We start from the raw sequence: 19352 nt of genomic DNA, 5'->3' as shown, positions 1-19352 counted from the left end.
TGCATTTTACTGAGAAAAAAACCCTGACTTATTTTAAAGAAAAATAATTAAAAACATCAGTTTACTCATGATCATGTGGGGATTAAAAACTATATTTAATCAGGCAATGGATTTTTATTATTTTTATTCTTGTGTTATAGCCAGTGTACAGTGGTTTTATCTCCTCTTTGTACTTGCAATAACATATTATTTGACCATGAATCACTTTAATGGATTGAAACATAAGCATGTGAATTGAAAAATAGATACATTAGTCAAATCAATAAATAAATATGAAAATATATTTCTACTATGAAAAACCATCTTGGCTACTGTGTCCTCCAACTTGGACAGAGAAAGCTGAAATATATAGCTGTGAAATATGGCTTGCCGTGTCAACTAGCCAGTGCCTGCAGCCTAAAAGGAATTTTGAGCACTGGGTAAGTAGTATTTCATCAACAAAATCATAAAATAAAGACATTAAAATGAAGGAATGATTGAGTGCTGCAGGACGTTTGTAAAATCACCCTTCAGTCTGGGGCTGGAGTAGTTTAGTATTAGACATTGCATACTTTTCATATAAATTTGCTTACAAATAGCATGTCTTAACAAGCAATATTGCCAGACTGCCCCTGTAGCAAATATTTTTTCACTCTGTTGCTAAACAAACTCTCCTCGTGTATTCCATGGCGTGGCTGCAGTGGGTATAAATAATACATCCTTAATATCATAAAAAAATACAGTGGAAACCTTCACACAGAGTATTAAGACTCTGTAATGATCTAAGACATGTTTTGAGCTCCTAAAAAGCCTTTTTTCCCCACATTTTTCAGTGTGAAGATCCCTCTGTGAAGTTTTTTGGTCCTGCTTTAAAGTGCACTGGGGTAAATTCAAGTTTTCATCTTTCAAGGAATCTTGCTTGGATTTACCCTATTTAATAGCAGAATGCATTCTTTTTCCACTTACATTTGTGTGACCTCTATTCCAGCAGTCTTGTATCTCCTTATCCAACCTGGGAAGCTGATAAGCAGCCTTTATGGCTATGGATCAGTGTAAGCAGTTCAATAAGAGGGGGATGTTAATTGCTCATCTTACATGGTCTAGAAATAAGCAGAGTTCAGTGCCTTTTTTAGCTGACATCGAGTTCAGAAAAGAGAAGCTTTCAATTTCCTTTCAAGTTGCTAATTAGCTCTATGAGAGAATGACAAAAATACAGACTTTCCCAAAGTTTATTTGCATTTTTCTACCTTGACATATTATGCAAATATTAAGTTGCCATTTGCATATGACAAGAATATCTGATCTTATTTTACTTCAAATCCCTTCAAATGCTGATATAAAGTTAAAACATGAATCAATATATGTTCTATGTGGTTTATGGGCCGCATTGTCACTTTTTGACTGATATGTTTTGCATGTGAACTAGGCTTTGTACGTGGCCATCCAAGATACCTTTGCTGAAATGGCTTTGATATGAAATTTGAATGATGAATATACTCAGCATTATCAGCAAGCTGAAGCAGGTTGAAACTTTAGTTTTAAAAACAACTAAAAAAAGTCATTTTGAACTAAAGAGCAACAGTTTTTTGTTGGATTGTGGCATAACAACTGCAAAATATTCACCAAAGCAACAGTGAGAAGGCATCAGGGTGAGGTAAAATACTGTTAAAATTAACATTTTAAATTTCTGGGTCAAGACAAGACCTGTTTGCAATTAATTTGGCCTGATGATGTTGCACCTTGTTGCTGGGAGACCCTCAGAGGTTCTTTGTGGTGTGACAAGACCCTGGGGAAGAGCTGGACACCCCTCCCTGTGAGGAAGGTCGGGCTGGGAAAACCTCCCAGGATTGGGCCCCAAACACAAATGTCTCCTGAATCTCTGCAAACAATCCCACTTGAAATTATTGTGCAGTTTTATTGTATTTTCAGCAATGTGCTTTGCTGGCAATAGAGAGACAACTTCGGAGGTAATACCCTGGAATCTCTTCCTGTTATAGATGGCTGGAGCTCATAGATATAATGTGATTATTTCTTTCATTAAAGGAACTAAGTAATGTTATTAGATTTGGCTTTTTTTAGTGCATCAAATGGTTTATTTTACCAAGGCAGGAATTATTCTTTTCCAGAAATCCAGAGGTCATTTATTCCACAAAGCACCTTGCGTTTACAGAACAGAGAGACAGCAGCTTTAGCTGTATTTCTTGTGTCTGCTTCCTCATTGCCTGAGTGTGAAAACTTTATTGCTCATTATCTACTGGGCTGTGATGAAGTGACAGATGATTTATTGGGAGCCAAAAACTGTGTTTCAATGGTGAACATTTTTATCCTTTTGTGTTGCAGCCTGCCAACCCCTCTAACTGCTGAGGCAACAAATAAAGAAAACTCACTGCTGGAGGGCCCTGTGACTATCACTCATAAATGTCCACATTTCAGATCTCACTCTGTTTCTAATTTGATTCAATTCCCTTTTGTTGCTTAAAAATTCAATTTGTTTAATTGAGCTGTTTGACAGTAAAATCTGAATTCCATGCATTTTAACCATTCATATTAAATTTCCCTCCACATAGTACTTTTAGTAATGTGCTTTAAAAGAGGTCACTTTAATTTAAATTTGGTGACCTTACAAGCTTATAAAAAGATCTATATGCTATCCTTCTCAAACTGAAATTAAATTGAATAAATGTAAGATAATGTTACAGTAGATATTTCTGACTGAGGTTTTAGAGTCCTGCGAAATGAAACCTGCACTAGGAAGCCTCAGTGCCCCTTCCAACCTGTTTTCCACAAAAAACAACAATGATTGTGGATGAAACATCCTGTGATGGGTCAAATTAACCATTAAAATTCACGTACTGAAGTTGCAGGACTAGTTATGTTGTTGTGTGTCTTTGTTTAATAAGTTCCCTGACCCTAGCTTGGGTTATTTCTACTTATTTTCAGGGAGGGTTACATAGTTTTAGACATTTCAATGGCTGAGCATCTTTCCCTTTAGGACTAATAAGAAATATTGGAAGCGGCGCAAAGACTTTAAGATTTAGTAAACTTTAATCTGTAAAATTTAATAGCAATCTCCAAGTCATTATGAGTATATAGGATGCAGTCTGGCTTTACAAACACTTTTAAGCAGTGAGTTATGTTCCAAGAATGGCTTTGCTGTGTATCATTACGTCCAGGTAAATGCCAGGATGATGACATAATTGGTAGTTGGGAGTAAAATACAACCCCTGTAAAATGTTACTAAGGTAAACGGAGCGGGATTGTAATTCATTATACATAAACATGACTAGGAGTTATTTATCATTTTATGAAATGCAGAACAACCTGAGCTCGCTGGGTTTGGCTGTTTCTTCATTACTTTCCGTGAAATTCTAACGCCAATCTTTTATTTCCCTTTAATGATTCCCCCCCCCCCAACCCCACGTGAGGCTCCTTTGCACCGTCCTCCCTGATGTTACTTCTGATATACAAAGTCCTAAAAACTGGCCTCATTAGCAATGATATCCTGCCACTTTCAGACACTGACAAATTTATGACTTTGGATTAAAGGTCATATGGGCATTCCAGCCATTAAACCAGCCCCGTTCCACACTACCTGGAACTGGGAGGAAATCCATTTTTGCACACAGATGCCCGGTCTGTTATTTCCTGCTAAAGACATACAGTAATAGTTTGAAAGCAACAAAAGCCTATTTTGTACCTGTTCAGCTTGCAAGTGTGTTAGCCCTAGGCTACTGTTTAACTTTTAACCCTCTTGTTCACACAGCGTACATGCATAAAACTACAATGTACCACATAATGAAGCAAAGCTCCCAACATTTGTTTTAGACTGTTTGCTATAGGACACGCTTCTCTCCGGTCTTAAAATCGGTTTGGAAAACAAAACAACAAAAAACCCCAACCTATCTCACTACGAAATGAGTGATTTTTTTGCCCACATTTAATAGCAGCCCTGCTATGCTCTCTGCGTATTAACAGGGCTTTCAAGTAAAAAAGAAATAATTCAGCACAAAATGATTTTTGAAGAAGAATTTCTTTTGCAATTCTTTTTCGGTGTCTGATTTTAAACCATTTTATCAAGCTTCCACTATATGTGCCAAACACTCTCTTGTCAGGTGTAGGATGAACTACAGTATAACTGTGAGATATTTCTTTCCCTCATAACAATCTTGAGCCATAGCCCGTGATGAATTATTTGTACCATCACAAGGAAATTCCCCCCTTCTGCACTTAAACCCAGCAAAATTACACACCAATTGTAGCAGAGAAAACATCTGATGTGACAGCTGTATAGCACATGGAGATCCATTGGGCCATTGGTTAATCAGCAGATTTTAATGGTGCTGGGAAATACATGGTGTCCGGAATTAGAAATGCCTCTGTGCTCTTCACTAATAGGACAAATTTTCTACCTGTAGAGGAAGGATTCCTGCTGTTTAAATGCTTCAAATGTTTAAAATTAAAAGAAAAAAAAAAGGAAAAAAAATAATGTGGAAAATCTGCCATAATTCAGAACACAAAAAGGAAATCCTGTGGATGAGTCAATTATATGGTTCCTAATGATGGTTGAGCCTGGAGGCCTTGAGCGAGGAGGGGAGGAAACAGGGGAAGATTAACTTGGTTAACCTTCTTCCATTTCCCTGTGCCAGGCAAGTACTTTACTTACTGTATTCCCTCCTCTTTAACCCACTGTAGTTGGGGACAGCTTGAATTTCTACAAGTCTTCCACAAATTTAATGTTTGTTTGCTCTTTGTTTTTCACATCAATAATTAAAAAGGTAAAAAGAGCCCAACCCTGTGTTGGAAAGTGGGATTTAGGGGGTTGGGTTGTTTCTACCTGTCATCATTAATGTGTTTCATCAGATGCCCAGGAAAATTAGGCTCACAGTTTTCCTAGGTAGCTCATTATTAGGGATATATCCTAGAAATTAGAAATCCCCCCCAGATTAAAAGCAAAGTCTCAGAGGCCCCTGAAGACAGTGGTATCTTTAGCGAGCTAAAGGCCTGGCCAAGTGCAATAATGATAATGATAAATAACCATCATTTATTTTTATACATGCCCATATCATTTAGGACCTCATAGTGCTCCGCAATAAAATCAAAGAAACATTAACTTGAAGTAAACAAATGACAAAACCAACATCAGCAGATGGGCAAATCAACAACAAAAATAAACAAATCAGCAGGTCAGAGGCTCCATTGCAGGGATGAACAAATGGCTATGGAGCAGGGATTTGGGTGGAATATGCAAGAAAGACCAAATGAAGAGTGAAAGTCTGATTGTCCCCGATGTCCCAGTGTGCACAGCACCCTTGGACACCTTTGGATGCTGTTACAGTGCCATTAGTGGCTTCCTGTATTCCAATTAAAGCTTGTGTTTGCTGCACTGTCTTTTTGTTTTTCCCCCAATCCTGAAGTTCCCCAAACACCTCCTGGACTCCTGGTCTGCATGCACAGTTGGATGGAGACACCAGAAAATTTAGACTGAGATGGACTATGGGAAGTTGCAAAAATCAGGACTTTGGATATGCTTTTTTTAAAAAAATCTGATTTGGAGATAATATAAAAGAAAAAGGAAAAACGTATGAATTTTTTTGGACCTTGGTGTGGTGAACACGACTTCCACAGCCTCATGTATCAGGTCTGTGAAACTCTCCCAACATTATTCTCAACAAATTCATGGCCCATAGGTGAGCCATGGTGAGCGTAAGAATTTTTTGTCAAGCCAACAAGGATCTTATTGCTATGTGGAAAATATTTACTGCTATTGCTGATGATTATTTATCGTAGGGTTGAACCTAAAACTTTATTTATCAAATAAATGCTTTCTGGAAAATTGTCTTCTCTGAAATTATGGAAAAAAGTCTTCATAACCCATTTAATGATAGAAATTAATGTTGATTCATTATTCTCACTATATGGAAGCCAAAAAAGAGGGACTGTACAGACCTGTCATGCCAAGAGACATGAAACCCACTGACTTGTGATAGCAGAGGATTTTGAGCCAAACATAATCTTTTTCTTTTGTTATTGTTTCAAACCTGTGAAGAGGCTGGAGAGGCAGGGAGGTACCTTCACCTAAGCCTTGTTTGGTCTTGAAACACTGAGAAGCAGGAATGCTCATGGAAGCACCGGAATTTGCTCCTCCTGACATCCATCCTTGTGGCCATCTGTGTTTAAGAACAACTCACTTTTGGAATGTGATGATCATCTGGTGAAGATTTAGCTAGAGAGGGCAAATAAGCATTTTATTTTCTTTAAAAAATACTACCCACAGCCTATATAAGGACAAATTTTAGGTGGGGTTTTGGATTTCTATATACAGGGTCAATATTTCAAACTCATTCTGGATTGAGAGACACTTAAAATAAGACATACGTAATTAGAAGCTACTTAAAAACTAGGTTAAAAAATTAACTCTGCAACACAAAAGCATAATTTAAATTACCATCTTCAATTACTGTTGTTATTCCTTCCTTGCTGAAGATTTGTCCTTGCATTCTTGTGTTAACAAGCTTTTACGTATCTGAGAAAAAAAATGAGAAAAAGCACCTGTATTATGACAGTGAGATATCATGAGCCTGCTAAGCAATCTGTAGTTGCTTTATTTAGATTATTTAACATCACAAAAGTAAATAAGTGATGATTGTCAAACAGACAAATATAATACTCTTTAGTGCTCTGGAGTAGCCATAAAACCTGACTTGTCCCTAAGCTCATGACAGTAACTTTGCGACTTTGGACATTTGTAAGACTGAGAAACAGCTGTTGACAGACATGTTCCAGGTCACAGAACAAGACTGCATGATCAATAAGCTTGAGAGCAAACTTCAGGGCCAGAAATACAACTCCCAACATTGATACGACAAAAGATTCTGCAAGACATTCGGTGCACTGAGGGCTTTGTGAGGAGACACCACTAATACTGTGCCGCAAAGTCTGCAGGGCTGTGCAAAGGCAGGGACACCTTCCACTAGCCTAGGTTGCTCCAAGCCCCGTCCAGCCTGGCCTTGAACACTTCCAGGGGTGGGGCAGCCACAGCCTCTCTGGGCTACTCGTGCCAGGGCCCCCCCACCCTCACAGGGAAGAATTTCTTCCTCACATCTAATCTAAACCTACGTTGTTTCAGCATTGAAAGCACTGAAACATGAAAGAACTAAAACAATTTTGCTTGTGTTCGTAAGGTTTAGATGTAGACAAGTGATCAAGAAGACAAAAATATTTGGAAAAATATGAATGATGTCTTTGGACGTCCACATTTTGAATTTCTCAATCAGAATGTTTTGAATGATGCTTCACAGCACTTCACAACCTACTTCACTTGGCAACCATGTAGGTGGCACTAAAATTGGCATTGGCAGTGCCAGAGTTTCATAGTTTGCAGAGAGACACTTGAAGGAATGAACAGGCAGGTCCATCTGTTGATGGAATTTATGGGAATTGCTGTGAGAGTGAGCTCTCATTTCCCTCCATGGTACACCCCCTTTGCTTTGCTGAGTTTGTGGGCACAGGTGGCCCCTAAATCCACTCTTGAGGGAGCTTTTTGAGAGACAGTGAATAGCAAAAGGTGGAAATACTTTATTCCAATGATTTATCCTGAACATAAGAGAGTGAGCTTGGTGTTAGATCTAACAGCACCATCACTATACATAACCTTATCAAGGTAAACACTGTGTACAAGAAGGTAACAGCTGAAAATTGGGAATTTACCTTGGGAAAAGCAGGACCCTGCCTGCAGAATGCTGCTACAGCACCCCTAGCCATGCAGCAGCTCCTAGGAGTGCTTCTGCTACAAGGGTTTATTTTCCATGTTGTGTAACTTGGCAAGAGCAATTCTCTCCACACTCAGATTTGGCATTCCTGATCTCAATCTGTATGGAAATGTCTGGTAGATTTAAAAAGAAAAAAAATGAAATTGTTCTGTTTCAAAATTGCAGAAAATAATAATAATAATAAAAAGGAATAAAAGGCTGTTTTCTCTCTGCTTTTTAGTGCTCCTTGTCCTTCTCTCCTTGAGACCTAAATCTGCAGGAGCTTTGTACATGCAGAGCCTCTTCATGGTTTAAGCCTAACTGAAGTTTGGGTGTCCAATATTTAAACATTACTCAATATTAAAACAAGACCCAAATCTAACTTTGACTTTACATTCAAGTTCTTGTACTTTCTCTGAGTTTGGGGTGATCACACCTGAGGTCTTGGGTTAAATTCAACCTAATAAAAAGTGCTATGTTTTATTTTTAAATTGGGAAGGTGTTATATATGTTTAAGCTTCTTAGTACAGTGAGACTGTAAAAAAGACAAAATCCTTCCTGTTGCTTGATTTTAAAATAGAGTTTTCCTAAAAACCATACAGCATTTTAGGCTATGTTCTCGAAATAACTATTAAAATTATGCCATCACTATTTTGCATGTAAAAGGTTGATTGCATTGAAATAGTTCAGATGTGCAAAACCAAATGCATGTGCCCCATGGCCCATGTGAGCAGGTGACAATGCACAGCCCCCTGCTACCAACCACACTGCATTTCAGCTTTCCAAATGTCATTTTATCAGCAGAACAAACCCGTGAGCTCTGAAATCATCTTAAGCCCCAGACATTGTCAAGGCTTGTGCAGATGTTTAGTCATAAGCACCTTGAAGAAGTCTGTAGTTGTGTCATAGAATCATGGAATTGTTTAGACTGGAAAAGTCCTCTAAGACCATCAAGTCCAACCATTCCCCCAACACTGGCAAGGTAACCACTAACCCATGTCCCCAAGTGCCGCATCCACATGGCTTTTAAGTCCCTCCAAGGATGGGGACTCCACCACTGCCCTGGGCAGCTGTACCAGGGCTGGACAGCACTTTGGGCAAAAAGTTTTCCCAATATCCAGTTTAATCCCCCTGTAGTGCAACTTACGGTCATTTCCCCTTGTCCTGTCCCTTGTTCCCTGGGAGCAGAGCTTGAACCCCTCCAGCTCCCCTCTCCTGTCAGGGAGTTGCAGAGAGTGAGAAGGTCCCCCCTGAGCCTCCTTTTCTCCAGGCTGAGCCTCCCCGGCTCCCTCAGCTGCTCCTGGTGCTCCAGACCCTTCCCCAGCTCTGTTTCTTTCCCTGGCCATGCTCCAGCCCCTCAATGTCTCTCTGGTCTGAGGGGCCCAGAACTGCCCCCAGCACTGGAGGTGCCCCAGCAGTGCCAGCACAGGGACAGTCCCTGCCCTGGGCCTGTGACACACCATGGCTGGCACTGGGGTCATTGGCCTCTTGCCCACCTGGGCACACCTGGGCTCATGTCCAGCTGCTGTCACCAGCACCCCCAGGGCTTTTTCCACCAGGCAGATTTCCATATCCTCTTCCCCCAGCCTGTAGTGCTGTAGGGGGGTGTTGCCACCCCAAGGCAGGACCCAGAACTAGGCCTTGTTGAACCTCATACAAATGCCTCGTTCCATGGATCCAGCACGTCCAGGTCCCTCTGTAGCACCTTTCTGCCCTTTCCAACACTCGCACCAAACCCAATTTCTGTATTTCCAAGGCATCCCCAGCAGTGCTGCAAGTGGCACTGGGGGCTACATGAATGTCCTCCCACAAGGACATTGTCCACCCACAAGGAGCATGGGTGAGCTGCAAAGACATGTCCCTGCCTGTCCCTGATAGTAGGGCTTGTGAAAAATGACTTTTGTGCTGGCCTGGCCCCCCAAAAGGGGAGAAACCCTTTAGTTTCACTCTTTGCAATCCCTTTCCTCATTTGTGCCTTCTAAACAAGTGCTGTTATCATAGAGTTTGGGAGGAGAAAATCCTGACTCATTATAAGGGTGAAGGTATTGTAGTGAAAACAGTTGTCAGTTAAAACCATATGAAGTCTTTGAAAACTCATGTAACTCTTGAAAGGGATTGAAATTATATAAACAGAGTGGCAAACTATTTACCACACACTTGCACAGCTCAGAGGTTCATAGAATCACAGAATATCCTGAGTTGGAAGGGACCCACAAGGATCAAGTCCAGCTCCTGGCCCTGCCCAGGACACCCCAACAATCCCCCTCTGTCCCTGAGTGCGTTGTCCAAAAGCTCCTTGAGCTCTGGCAGCCTTGAGGCTGTGACTCTGCCCTGGGGAGCCTGTTCAGTGGCCAAACCACCCTCTGGGGGAAGAATCTTTTCCTGAGATCCAACCTAAACATCCCCTGACACAGGTTGTCCACACCACTGATACTGTTCATATAATTTCATCATTAAAACATTTTTGGGTGCCTAAAAGCTTGAAATCATTTTTATTGTAAAGGTATCTTGGATAAGTTTGTAGTCTCCTTCCCAGGAAGTGCTCTGGGACTGTAATTATTATCAAGGGATTATTAGCTCGGGGACAGAAAAATCAAGGCAAAAGAAAAAAGGTGTGGGGTTAATCTGTGCGTGTTTTCCTCTGGAACAGGATTGCTCCCATGCTTACATGGCAAGGCAGGGATGTCTGGGGGATCAGGGCCACTGAGGCAGCATTGCCCTGTACCTGAGTCTCCCCAGGATCTGCCACCACTCCTCTCCCTTCCCTCAGCTACCTTTATGTCCCAGGCATAAATCCTCTTTACTTGGGCTTTGTGTCTGGGGGCCGGCAGCGGCGTTTGTTCCCAGACGAGGTGCAATGCCGGGAAACCGTGGGCGGGGGAATACATTCATATCTGTATGTATTTATACAGGTATAAATGCATTAATATCAAATATATGCACCCCCCTAACCATGCACAGACACTGTGGGAGATTTTAACTCCAAATTGTCAGGCTTTAATAGATTTAAATCAGGCTCTGAACGCTATTTTAACATATTTTTTGTGTGTGTTTAGTAACAACAGTCATCTTAAATTGTAGTGGCACATGGCCAGAGGGAAGAGAGGTGTTAATGAGACTCACTATAAATGGAAGGAGCTCGGGAGTGACAGTTTTCCGGAGCACTGTTGGCATCGGATCGAAGAGACAGGTGGTGGCACAGGGCTGACCGATCACCTCAGATAATGATGAAAGAGGAGTGACAGGGGTGAAAGATTCAAGGACCACTGAAGAATGGCGAGGGGGAAGGCAGGGGCCATCAGCCAGCCCCGACAGGCTCGGCCGGTTCCCCACGCGCCGCTCGCACCGGTGAAATATGAGAGGGGCTGATAAGGGGGAAGCAGAGTATTATCGATATCAGATGTGGAAATGAGTGGACTTAGTAACCTATCCACCATTTGGAGTAAGTATTTACGGTTTCCATGACCAGAATCAATCAGGTTTGAAATTCATTCTTATTTGGCAGAGGAAATGTGCACTTAACCTTTACATTCGGGGTCTCCTGATGAATATTGACCTAGAAAAATATCCCAAAGGTGTTCGGTCCGACAAAAAGTTATTTAATAATTTGGTAAATGATTGCTGTGCCACGGGGACTAAATATTTAGATCAGAAATCCTAACTTTAGATGGGTGCCGGACCAAGGTGCAGATTATTGCTACACTGAGAGCCCTCCAACCTCTCATCAACCAGCCATAAATCAGGGGGATGGAGGAGTTCAGACAGAGCAAATTCTGGTGACAGCCACGTGATGGACTCACGGGGGAGAAAATGAAAATTCATTCCCTGACAACCTGCTACAGGCTGCAGGTATGGCAAGGGGGAGAAGCTAAATAGATCTGTATCAGCTGCGAGGATGGCAGACCCCCAGCATATGGAAATGCACCGGGAGGGAGGTGTAACCCGGAGCTGCACACAAAATGCTCAAACGTCAGAGTGGCTGAATCACCTGAGCAAAGATTATATAAAAATGTAAATTGCCTGCTCCTGACCCAATCACGTTTAAAAATGAAAGGACAAAGAGTGACAGGAAAGGTGCTATTATTACAGATTCAGGGTGATGCACAGTCACTGCTCAGATTCCTCTTCGGCAGCGGTTGGGAGGCAAGCTCAGGCACTGCGAATAATTTCCCTGCAACTGCCCTCTCCTATTTATACACCCGATCCGAAGGCTTTGGGGATGAAGGGAAACGATCCCGTGGATTTGAAGGGGCTTCTGAGCAGGATCCATGCAAATCTGCTCTATGCGGGGATTTCAGGACCCGAATTTTTTAATCTAACTCAACTTACTCCAGATTTCCAGTGTGCAGCTAAATATTAAATTCACTTTAAGAAAGATTATTTTATAAAGCTGTTCTTGCTTATGTGAGAGTAATGAAGTCAAAGACGAACAGGAATTGCTCTGAAAGGCACAGGCTGCTTGGCTTTACAAAAGATCTCACTAATGGGTTAGATCAAGTATTGCTATCCCTAAAATTAAATGCCAGTGTTTAAAACTCCATTTTTATAAGAAGAACTTGCTATTAATAATTTTTAAGGCTCTTGATTAAATAACTAAAAATGCATTATTATTGGGTTCATAATTACTTTAAAAATGTTCAGGTTTTGGTCATTTTCCCTGCATTATTATGGCACGGAGGCAAAATTTCACTCATATATTTGACTTAAATGACAGTCTTTTGGGATTTGCAACAGAAATTATAACTTCTGCTGCAATTTACATGTTAAGTTCTGTAACCCCGTGATAGTTCAACCATTTGTAAAAGAACAGTAGGTGGCCTACTGGTCTAATATTCAATGAATAATTTTATCTTACATCAGGCACGAGGTCCAGTTTAATGTTTCATTACATTAAAATTGCACTGGGTGACATAAACTTTGTAATTAAAAGAGCATAACTTTTCTGAAATGCTGTAGATGAGTCTTATGAAAAATCAGCATGTTTAATCACGCTGCTATAAAATGAGGCTGCTTTTGTGTGTACGAGGTGCTACCTGTTGATGTGTTTGTCGCCACTGTCTGTCTGCAGCACCTGGCAATTTAATTCCTTGATATTTTGCATCCAAGAAGTCACACTTTGTGGGTAAATAAGTAAAAATATGTGAAACAGAAAATGAGGTATCATGGCTGTGGAATGTTGCCTTCGTTAGTGGATGCACCTCAGTGTGGTTGGATATCTTGGACTGTGTTTGGCAGACCCAGTGAGGTGCCATGGCCTGGCTGTGCTCCGATGTGCCCCTGGCTAGCACAGCTGGAGAGGGTTGGGAATCGTGCCCTGCTCAGGAGCAGCGCAGCGGGAGAGCTGCCCCCGGGCCCAGGGGGTTTGGAGATGCGCCGCATCCCCAGGAGCAACCCCCAGGGCACATCAATCTCCACTTCCAATTGCTTCCTAATGGCCCGGGAGCTTTCCAAAGGGAACCGCACCACAGAGCGGCTCTGCATTAGCTTTTATTTGTCTTTCTAGAGATTACCATTAGTCATCGTTAGTTATGAGGCAATGGCAGATATCAATTAGAAGATGAAGTATGACCCAAGTCACGTGCAGGTGGTAATGGAGCTGCTGCAGGATGAGCTCCTGGCAGCAATGTGGTGTGGTGGCTCCGTGGTCCTCCCTCTGCTGAGGGTATTTTGGGTGTGTTGAGCTCATGCAGCTGACTTTGGCTTTGTTTCATTTCACTTTCTTCTGTTTGTTCATTCGAGTGAGCTGAATCAATGAACTCATCCTTGAGCTGGAACATTTTTGTATTTAATAGACCAAAGTTACGACATACCCATCTGAGCCTAGATTCTGGCACTATTTCACCCGAAATTAATTTTCTTTCCCATTTAAAATTAAAATTCTTAATTGGCCCACAATTATAAACAAGAACAGAAGAAGAGTCTTTTAATATCTCGAGATGGTTCCAGTTGTTCCTTCTTAAATTGTGGTCTCTGAGATGATGCTCTGAAGGTCAGATAGGAAACGGGAGTTTCATTGCACAAACACACTTACTGTCATAATAGAAAAAACAGAGTCATTGTAACAGCTTCAGGAGAGCTGATATATCTCAGTTTTGATGCCAGATACAGTTTGATAGATGCAGCATTAATTGATGCATTATGTAGTGTTTGTTAAGATACATAATCTAGCAATTTTTGAGATAAAGGGTTATATTAACCCCAGATTTCCTGTTGATTTGTTTTTTTCCTAAGAGTGTGGCATGAGGTGGAAGGAGAAAGGGAAAGCAGATTTTAAAAGTATGGAACAAACACCTAAATATGCAGATGAGATGCAGCTGCCTACAGAAAAAAAAGTGATTTTTGAAAATGCCATAACACTCATCTTTACTTCACCTACTTCAATTTCCAGGCACCCAAACATCTTCTCAAGCCCATCCTCTTTTTGTTGGCCCCAGATTGCAGAGCCCAGGGCTGAACCCCAGTCTCTGGACTCCCAGCCTGGCTCCCTGGCTGGGTGTGGGGCTGTTCCCTCTCTCCTTCCACGCGCTGCAAATGTGCTGCATGTTCTAAAAATAAAAGCCTCGATTCAAACATGATGTATCTCCTTTGATTTCCATGCAGATACATGAGGAATGAATGTATCTATTATGTTGGGGTCTGCTGGAATGTTAATTTTGAAAGTCATTTCTCTCAATCTATAATTATATCTTCTTTGTCAGAAAGTAGGAATTTCTTAGAGCGAAAGGGATTAATCTCAGTCACTGTTTTCAAACAGTTTGAGTTGGGTAGTTTCTGTAAGACTATCATTTCTTTTCTTTTAAGCCAGTTAAATTTTGCCTGAGGCTAACATTTTATACCCAGAGTAAATCTTACTAAAATTAAGAAACAGAACATACAGCTGCCCTTATTCCTGGCCCACAGATGTTACCAAAATCTGATTAAAAACCCCTCAATCTTCTGCTGCACCTTTTCATTAGTGCAATAATCATTTTTGCCAAATATCTGGCAGAAAAGGGTGGAAAAAAAGTGAAAAATATGAGGTTTTGATGATCAGCATCTTTGAAAAGACTCGTTGAACCTAGTGGGAGAAATGAGGACTTGGGGTAATCCATGTGCTGAAATATTTTTGCTTCTTTTTCTAGAAAATGTGCAATTTGGTCAGGCAGAAAAAATTGAACAGAGCCTTCCAAGCAATAAATCACTGGATTGCTGGTGACATTCATACAATGCGGATATAGTGTTAACTGTATGAGTCAGACAGCCCTTACTGCACTCAGCCTGTTCCTAGGAGGTGACCTTGCCACGGTGTAGTAATCAATCATTCTGGCACAGGACACACTGTTTTTGTTTAATATTACACTATTGGAATATATAGTAAACAAAGTGCAAAGGAAATTTCGAAAGCAAGCACTAGAGAAGGTGTGCTGTAATATTTTGCAACCCGAGGAGTGCCAACGACATCCTGGGCCCTGTGTGTGCCTCTGGATTAGTAACTTTAGGGCTGTTAGCAGCACCAAAGCATATGTGACTACACTCAAATACTTCAACTGTCTGCACAGCTCGAGAGGAACAATTCAATGGAAATATGAAGTTAGGATTACAAAAAAGATTTACTACCAGATACGCTGCAGTCTTACACATTTCTTCTTTTGGCACTTTTATACAGCATATACATCACGATTTTCCCAGCCAAATGACAGAGGAGCAACATCCCCAACCGCCTGAAAAAAATTAAGCAAACAAATCTTAATTAACTAGTAAAAATTCTTTTAGTGTACGATAAGCGAAGTGTTGCTACTCATAGCCAAGAGGTTATATTGGATTTCCATGCATGAGTTATACCAGGAGCCAGTTAATTCATGAAGTTTGCTGTCACTTCATAGGGTAAAGGAAGACAAAGGCAAACTCTTAGAAATGAAGGAACCCTAAGTGAAATATATTTGGTTCTTACTGTTTTCACACATAGTGGAGATGAAAGATAATGCGGTGGTAATTGAGTATATAAAACTACCTTGTCAGAGAGGCAGCATTAATGTCGAGTTTGTTCTGGTTTTTCCAAGTGCAAACCACTATGTACGTGCTGCAAAGAGGTGAAGAATCAAATCTGTTATGGCTAAGATTTCGTTAGGTATAAATGTGGACACACATAATTTTTTCAATACTGCAGCCTACTTTTATTTTATTGTGGTCCTGGAGCCACTGGTGAGCCATATGGCATTGAGAAGTGACCTGGGACGCGGGGGTGGCCAAAATGTTCCATTCGCTCTCACACACACAGAAAACCAAACAGCTTGAAAAGGGAGCAAAGGCAAGCAGTGAACACACAGGGTTTTGGCCCTGGGTTGCAGAGGGAGACAGTTGTGGTGACACTTCCCAAGGTGATCTGTAGGTTTTCTTCAAAAGGGTTGGATGCTCTTTCAACTTTAAACAGTTAAGAAACACTGCTCTAAAGTGTCCATCACCTGGAGATGAATTGAGCTTTCAGAGCAGCGTGTCCTGCCTGAGCAGAGTCAGGAATGCCTGCACATGGCAGAGGGGTGTCCTGGGTGAACAGAGACACTGTTGGCCCAAATCTTCATATCTTCATATTTTTCCCTAGCATTTGGGAGTTGGAAACCATTTGGCTAATGCTAACAATCAATTTTTAAGCAGTTCCTAGGGAAGCGTGAGGAGTCGCAGTCAGCAGAACCACAGTCCAGCCCTCGGCAGTGCTGACCCTGCTCCATCATCAAGAATCAGCCATGAGAAGTCTGTGAACTACTGGAATTTGAGCTTTAAAAGCAGCGCCAGCACCTGCAGGTCTGGTAGGCTCCATATCCTCACTCCTTGCCCCCAGATACCTCTAGAATGGTCCTGGGTTGTGCAGCCTGTGAGTTATCAACACCACATACGCACAGGAGGACAAAGTTTCACATACTTACTTACTTATTTCATACCTGGGCAAAAATAAAGTTGCAACCTGATATTTCAACCCACGCCACGGATTTATCTTGTATTTATTTGAGCACTGGAGCCAAATCCACTTCTCCCCAGACCGTGGCATCATGGGCAGGTTGCAGCTGCTTGCAATGAATTTGATGACCAGTCCTATCAGTTGACCCACAGAACATGAATGTGGCTTTATTATATGTCTATGTATTTCATACCATAATTATTTATTGTCCATCAGAAGGAGTTAGAGGATCTTGGTGTCACAAGTGGCTGGTTGTTTTCATGGAAAAATTAGTGTTGGGCTGAGCAGATAAATGCACGAAACGGGCTCAAATTCTGAATTCTGCCTTTTCATCTAGTGTTCAAATTTCTGAATTTCAGCCAAGAATGGGAAGAAAGGGGAAAGAAATATCTAAGAGCTCTCTCAATTTGTCCATGAGCTCATAGGTTTCTTTAGTTTCAATATGTGCGCAACAGAAAGTAAGGAAACCCAGCCTCATAGTAAATCCTCAAGTGTAGGTTTACATGGGTGTACCTGAAAGGAGAGCTTGGTATAGTATTAGGGAAAGCAGCAAATTAAATATGTTTCCCAGGGCATTTAATTTTGCAATAAAGTCCTTGGCAACAACATTTTTGTTTATCTGCCATCAATGCTAAAAACCGAGCTGGTGTTATTTTCCTGGAAGAAACTATTGCAGAAATAGATGTCAGTTATACCAAAAAATGCATTTTGAAACTTTCAGTGGATTAGTTACAAATAGGTGTTAGGGCTTTTCATAGTAAATATTAAATTACTTTAAAGATACTGTTAGATGCTGACTGCTAATGTTGATTTTATCTTAGTTGTTTAATCATTTTACAAATAAATTTATCCAGTCAAGATGGTAATGTTTCATATTCTGGGAGTGTTGGCTATCCCTTATTAGCCTTTGCATGAATAATGAGCAGTTATTATCAGACGTTTAACAAAGACTTAGAATAATAAAGTTCTGCTTAAACTTAAAACACCTCTTTCTGGGTTAATCAAAACAAGGAAGCCCAAGAAAACACACTGGCAGGTTAACCTGGATTCTGTGTACAGACACCATAAAACCCTGCACAGGTTTTCTCCCAGAATCACATTACAGACCTATTGCATCGCCTTGAATCAGTAGGGAATGATCATTTTCGCTCCAGTACCACTACGGTGTCCCACCTCCTGGAGCAGTAATGGGTGTCAGGTACTGTTTGGACTAGAACGGATTAAGTTATCACCCTCCCTGCTGTGTGTTAATTTATTGCCTCAGACATTTTCATATCTGACTCATTTTCGCCCGCTCGGCCAAGTTGCATGTCCTGGTGGCCGAGCGGCACCGCGAAATGGCTTTGGTCGGGGGGCATGATGCCGATGCTGCCAGGGGAGAGAGCAGCCACCCAGCCAGGCAATCTGCCGAGGTGTGACACGGCAGCCACGCCACGGGCTCCTCAGGAAACAGGGAAGGAGATTACGTTGCCGTCCGAGATCCCAGTGCTAGACATCTTCCCATAATAGCGTTATTTCCTCAAGAAAATAAAGGGTCACTACTGCACGCAAACTACATAAAAAATGTTGTGTTGCAGGTGGCTTTTTTTTTTACTCCCCTGGTTTTGTTCAGTGATTATGTAGAACCTGCTGGAAAGGTGTTTATTTCTGTTTGTAAATTGAATGCGCTGGGTGTTTTTCTCCAGCTTTGCCCCAGGCTCTGTTGGATGTGATGATGGAGCTGAAAGCCGAGGCAGACACCGACAGAGCATACACGGAGGGAATCTGGCTGGAAAATAAAGCCTTGCTTTGTTATTTTGTGCCTCTTAAAAGTCCCGCTCCATGCAGGCAAAATGTGAGTTAATATACATTAAACAGGATGAGCAAAGTGAAAAATAAACATGTAAAAATAAACAGCAGCTCACTGGAAGAGCTGGGGCCATTCCCAGAGTATGGGTGCAATGGGGCCACCAGCCACAGAATTTAATTGTCCCCAAAAAACCACCTCCATCCTGCTACCCCCTCCATTCCCAGGTCAGGCATCTGGGGTTGTTTTCCCAAATCCCTTTTCTCCCCCATTTGTGATATGTGGGTGATGGAGATCCTCACCCTGTCGTGCGTGTGTTGCACGCGGACACCTCCGAAGGTTTAATTTCACACATATCTATTACACATACACAAATAAATTCTCCCATTCCATTTTATTGAATTTCTAGAAGGTTGGCAGACTAAAGTGATTTTTAACACTTTTTGATTGGATTTATGATTTCTGTGTCATACACCCTTCTTCTGACATTAGGAAATGTTCAACATGAGGGAATCATTCACTGGGTCTTTTAACTACACTATAAAACATTTTAGTCTCCTTTCTCTCAGAAATCCATAAATGGCTAATTTAATCACAGCCTTACAGCAGAAATCCTCAGTTTCTTCTGCTAATTATGAGGCCAAGTGTTGGTGCTTAAATCATTGTGAGATGTTGGGGACAGGTAGGGACAGCACTGTCAGGACTCCGTCACCAGTGGCCAGATCATGGTTTGGTTTCCAAAGTGTTGAGGGTCACCTGGGCTTGGCTCCTCTCTGTGGGGCAAACAGCTTGGTGTCCTCAAATGGAGTTTTCAGGACATCACAGAATCAGAGAATTCTATGCTTGAAGACACCTCAAGAATCATCTGGTCTAACCTATCTTGCCAAAGCATGGTCTAAATAAGGCG

At 41.4% G+C, this 19352-nt stretch overlaps 1 long non-coding RNA gene across 2 annotated transcripts; it reads right to left on the bottom strand.

Moving 5' to 3' along the window:
• Nucleotides 1-4286: 4286 nt before the first annotated feature.
• On the bottom strand, nt 4287-8587 carry LOC108494519. Of its 2 annotated transcripts, none has more exons than XR_001873878.1 (5): nt 8539-8587; nt 7687-7861; nt 6425-6502; nt 6018-6202; nt 4287-4388 (listed from the first exon to the last, which is right to left on the bottom strand). It is a non-coding gene; the product is annotated as an uncharacterized LOC108494519 (long non-coding RNA). The 2 variants fall into 2 exon arrangements; XR_001873879.1 differs by having other exon boundaries at nt 6018-6146.
• Between the last annotated feature and the right edge of the window lie 10765 nt (nt 8588-19352).

Source organism: Lepidothrix coronata, unplaced genomic scaffold (genome assembly GCF_001604755.1).
Source record: "Lepidothrix coronata isolate B3197 unplaced genomic scaffold, Lepidothrix_coronata-1.0 Scaffold25, whole genome shotgun sequence".
Lineage (NCBI taxonomy): Eukaryota > Metazoa > Chordata > Aves > Passeriformes > Pipridae > Lepidothrix > Lepidothrix coronata.
This window is presented reverse-complemented; position numbering and strand designations above follow the sequence as displayed.